Below are 6,080 nucleotides of genomic sequence, written 5' to 3' on the forward strand. Positions count from 1 at the left end.
TAAATGTGACTTATTGTTTTGTGCGAGTAATACAAATTATGTTATTGTTCTTCGCTGTCAACGCAGTTCGACTGTCTTTATGGATTGTGAATTTAGGAAAAAATTATATAAGAGCCAGTTTTATAGATTAGTATTAATTTTATATTTAGTATTAGCTCAATGGATTTTCTATTGAGTTAGCCGCCGGGTTAAAGCTAATACCAGAGTCTATAAAACCGGGCACTAGTGTTTAGATTAATTTGATAAGATTAGGTTTTAAGTTCAGTTTCAAAATTTTGCTAGTAGATTGATAGTATGGAGATATTCAGTTTGTTAAAGTTAGTTTTTCCGGGTAAGAATTGCAGAAAATCATTCAATTCATTTTAATTCATATAAGAGTAATCAAAATTGTGCGCGGAGTTACATTATTTTGGACACGAGCCTAGAATATTAGAGGAACAAATTCCAATTGATGAAAACGCAACCATATATAAACATACATAAATTTACCTAATTTATACAGTACGAATATATACTAAGTCACATCAAGACATATCAAAATTTAGTAAATTGAATTGGAAATATCATAAATTAAGAAATGGTGAAAATCTATGTAAATAAACTAATTTTTCCGTTGACGACTTAACCGAGTTTGACAGTATCCTAACGTTCCGTATTGTTGACATTCGTTTCTTACATCGAAATCTATTGAAAAGGTGTAATGGATTCTGGACGCAAGGTTTCGCCTTTCATTATGGTCGAAAAAGACGGCGGTATATACGGCGAAGACTTCGAACTGGACGACGAGGAGAATACTAGTTCATCGTCTCTTCATTCGACCATGAAACGAACGTCATCAACTGACGTCATCGTCGAGGACGATAAAATCTACGACCTATCGGAATTAAGAAAAATCGAAACTTCGCAACAACAGCACGACCAAAAAGGAGGGAGGGGAAATGTTGTTACCACAGATGCTAAGTCGAGAAGCGTGCCTCGACAGTCTACGTTTTTATCGAGCAGTTCCGGAAGTGAAACGGACATCCACATCGATATTCAAAAGGAAGATGGCCTCGAAGAATTAGAAGCGTTGAAGTGTCTAGAAATGGCGAGCGTTAAGTTGAGATTTCCGATGGACGTCATCAAACGGGCGTCCGACATCAAACAGATGGACGAAGCAGTCGAACGCGTGTACGCGCAGGGTTATGCGGTCGGTCGTCAAGACGGTTTATTAGACGCATTCGCCGGTCGTTGTGGTGGACGGACGGGCGGCGTTACCCGTTCACAAGAGCGCAGAAAAAAAATTACCAACCTAGCGAATAACAAGTCTATTATGGGTAGCGACGATCGGGACTCAGATTTCGATGAAGATTGTATTATCGAGCTAAGCGGACCGTCACCAGACGAAAGTTCGACGATTAACTATTTCGACGATATACCCGACGAGTTTCACGTCGTGGAAAATCGAAACGGAAAAGGAAGCTTCAACGATAGCTCGGAGAGCGTTCAGTGGACGACGGTAAAACCGTCGACAGTTGTTATAGAAGAACTGCCGGACGAGAAACTCGGCAAACAACGAGGGTTCGAACCCGTTTATCCGTCGGATGACCTACCCGGCGACGTGGTTAAAACGAAACCCGACATTCGGGCCGGTAGTCCACTGGCTAACCATCTCGTAGATCTGTTTACCCCGGAAGGTTATAAGGGCCCGCGCGCTAAACGCGACGACAAAAGTCCGCCGAAGAAATCGACACCGCAAGTTGTAATGCCGTCGGAAATACCACCGCAGACCAGCAGTAACCGCGACGACGGTCCATCCCGCGAGGAAGCCATCGAGCATCAGAGTAAATGCGACGAGAATACACGCGTTAACAAAATTGAAAATAAAGAAGAGAGTTATGTTGGGTCTGTCAGGAGAACAGATGCATTGCCTTCGGGAATGAACGCTTTAGGTGAGTTATGTGCGAACGCGTATTTAGCCTTACCGCAGATTCACCAGAACCCCGGTGGGGAAGGGGCAGTAAATCATGGCTTCTGTCTCCGACAGTGCCGAATGCAAAGAGAATTGGCGTTAGTAGCAAAGGGCTTTTGGGCAGTTTACACTTTGGGAACTTAATTTCTGTGGTAGACAGCGAAACCTGGGCTCTCCACTCACTAGTGCAAACATTGAAATCGTGACGCATTCTTTTTCTAAGGAACTGGAGATGAAGGACAATTCCTGCACCGAACAATAGAAGATCAGGCGTGCATCATTAAAACGTTGAAGGAAGATAGGGATGAACTCGAGGTAGGATGTCTGACAGTCGTGTCTTTGTCGAAACGGGATGAATAAGACAGTTTTTTTTCAATTCACATCTTGCATGGTACACTGTACTTTATCGTAGGCCTATGTTAGCGAAGGTTTAATGGACCTGCGGCAAACATCTTTGTCTGAGGTCTTCAATCTAATGACAGGTCTAATCTCATCGAAGGTCTCATCTAATCTAGAGGTCTAATGGCAAAATTTGTCATATCATTTCATTCTAATTTATCACAATATTATCATCGAAGTAGGTCCTCTTGATATGCGCAATATTTGTCTGGAATAGTTTTTCTTTTGAAAATCGAAATGAAGATTTTTTTGTCAATTTTGTCGATTCTAGGAATACATAGAGACGAGAGAGAGGGAATGGTCGGACACCAGTGACCGTTTGAATCGAGAGATTCTTACTCTGAGAAACCACCTTACCAAGTACACCCAGGACAGGGTCGCTTCCGGTAATTGATGATGACCGTGCGTCATTTGCAAATCTGACGACAGAAGTAAAAACCCATGATATAATGAGAAAAAAACTAAATAAGAATTCGACGATTCGGCCCAATTCTATGGGCCATTTTCAAGAAATGTTAATTGAAAAACTGGGTATTTACTTCAATATTTTGTCCATGGAAACCAACTGACTACACTAGTTACGACTCCTTTAAGACCTCAATTTACTCTTCCTTATGATATCTATATCATAATAGTCTCTTGTTCATTTTCCAAATCAAACCACTACTTCTTAAATTAAATTACTCCCAATAGTGATGAATACTTCTCCAAAACGTGAATACCAGGTAGTCAGATCTGCACTTTATGGTGGCCACATTAAAACGAAAAAACATGGTGCTCAATCTCTCCAATTTTCATTACATTTTTCTACTTTTCCTTTCACCGCAATGTTTTGGCGAAAACCTATTTTCAACGAAAACGCCCACGTTTCAGTGAAAAGCTGGGTTTAACGATATGTTGAGTGTCATATTCTAGTTTTAATGTGGTCCGAATCAGCCACCATGGCATTTAAAAATTCTACTTCTAAAAGAAATGCGTCGTAATTTCCTACATAACGTTTTTGAATCAGGTCGACAGGTGAACTCCCGTCTGCTGGCTTCGATGGTGAAAGCGAAACAAGACAACGATAAAGCTTACGCAATCGCGGTTGAACTACGAACCAAGGTTAAAAACAAGCGTTAACAGTTGGAAAGATTCAACAAAACAAGTGTTAACAGTTGCTAAGATTTACCAAAACAAGTGTTAACAGTTGCTAAGATTTACCAAAACAAGTGTTAACAGTTGCTAAGATTTACCAAAACAAGTGTTAACAGTTGCTAAGATTTACCAAAACAAGTGTTAACAGTTGCTAAGATTTACCAAAACAAGGGTTAACAGCAATCTGTATAATTGCCGCGTCTTGTTTTCAGGTTAACGAATTGAAGTTGTTGCTAGCTAGTCAGCAGATATACATATACAATCTCGAAGAAGATCGTTACTCTCTTGCGTCGCAGCTATCCGCCCGGAACGCCTCCGAAAACCAGGTAACCTTTAAACGTAATGACCCATAGCTGTTCCACTGCCGAGAACCTCGAATTTATAAGTCATACCGTGGATAAGTCCATGAATCCGCCGCGCTGAAAGCAAGGTCAACCTGTACTAGATAATCGAGAAATGTTTCGAACGTTGTAATTTCTATGCAGGAATTCAAAAGCGCGGCCGCCGTCCCGAGCGCTAAGGTATCGGACGTTTTGTATTCGGACCGTGGGACGTACACGCCTTTAACTACTAACGACCCCGAGTCGGCCGTACTGGACACATTTAGCATCGGGGGTATGTTCTATCAAATCGCTATTACACCTGACGAAACTTCGGCCAGTTCTATGTATATTGTTCAGAGTTGGGATTTGACTCAAGAAACAACTAACTCATTGAAAATGAACTACGTAGAATCGGAATTAACTTTTCTCGGAACCGGGTCCGGGCTCTAACACATGACCCAGGTCCACAGTCGTGAGTTTGAATTTTCTCCGAGTTAGAATCAGTTCATTTTCAACGAGCTCTATCTCCCGATTCAAATCTTAACCCACACCGGACTGGAACTGGACCCGGTTTCACAGTGGTGGTTAAAAATTAACTCTGAGTTAGATTTTGATCCTTAGGTTTGTCATTCAACTCACAACAACAACTGTACCGGGTCCGGGGTCATAATCGGTTTTAGAAAATCCAATCTACTCTTCAATAGTAGAACAGCCCGAATGACACTCAAACAGGAAGAAAATAAAACATGATTAAAACCCACAATAAACCGATTTTAATGCAAAACTAATTACTCAAAATTGAATATTAAAACCTGACGATGATCTCCCCAGAGAGTTCAAAACTCCGTTTTCAATTCTCAATTTTAGAATAGTAAATTTGCTTTCAAATTTCTACGTAATGGGTTTTTATCACGCGATTAACGATACTCAGTATTTCTTTGTATTTATACAGTCCGTATCTATACAATAGATAATTCTCTTTTTTTATTATCGCAGGTACGGCAGTTTTAGACGGAACTCAGGATGATAATGAGATGAACCCGAGCACGGCGAGGTTCACGTACGACCCGACGATGATCCCGTTCGTTAGGAGACAGCTACTAACGACGGATATCGCAGACAACGATTCACGCGTCGTTATCCGCTGCCCGCAATCAACCCTGACAGAAAAACATATTTAAGTCGAGCGAAACCGAACAGCGTGTGACGTCATAGCGCATCGTATATCAGACGTCGTCAAGGAGTGCAAGCGGCTATAACCGAAGTAAAAAGCCAATGCGACGGCCGTTTTACGTCCAGTGTGACGCTTGCGAACTATATACGCATTGCCTCGTTTAGGCCTACAGAATAAGGTCTCAAAACCGAGAGCCGTGCGTACCAGCTTTTCAAATAGTTGGTCAGTTTTCACGCAGTTTGTGAGTTTAGCGTAAACTAAGTTGGTGTGAATGAATTTGTCTCTATTCCGGTATGTCCGGTAATTTCTCGCTGTATAATTTAGCCTCGAACCAGAAAATGCAGGACTCCAATCGTATACACAATAATTCAGTCGGTGCGAAAACAAGTTCATCGCTTCACCAGACCTCTATATATCGATATAATTAGTTCAATTTTCATCATCCAGCGTTTCGTGTAACATTGTGTGATTGACGCGGCGCGCGCGCACCAGTCCTTCAGGTGAAAACCGTATCAAACAGGCGCAGCCAACCATCAGTTAGTTCGTTAGCTTCATAATGACGTCATAACGCCGAGAGGTGACAAAAGTCAGGCATCATAACCGCGCGCGTCGTGTCGTGTTGTGTACGGTTCTTTGAGTTACGGTTTTCGGATATTGTAGCGCGTTTTTATGCCGGCCGGAAAACATGACAAGGGCAGAAACACGGGAATAAACCGCCACCGGAGATCACCGTACGACCGACAGATCGTATTACGGCAAATATCCGGTCATAAAACTACGCTCAGAAAATGTACGCGAGCATTTCGATATTGTCGGCAATGCGCCTATTATTTTGGCCAATTGGCCGAAATGGTGCGCGTAATTGGTTCTCGTGTATGATATACCTGTCGGAAGCTGGCGCGTAGAATTCCTTCCGCCGTCTCGTATATACACATTTATGTATACACTAATGTCACTGATCCGCTAATAATTCTTGCGAAGGTAAAAAGAATCCACCGAGGCCGCGTAGTACTCAGTATGGGCGACAATTCCCAAAAGAAACCCCCGTGGCATATGGGCGGCAATTCCCTTCAAAAAGAAACCACCGAGTGACCGC

Source organism: Tubulanus polymorphus, chromosome 11 (assembly GCF_964204645.1).
Source record: "Tubulanus polymorphus chromosome 11, tnTubPoly1.2, whole genome shotgun sequence".
NCBI lineage: Eukaryota > Metazoa > Nemertea > Palaeonemertea > Tubulaniformes > Tubulanidae > Tubulanus > Tubulanus polymorphus.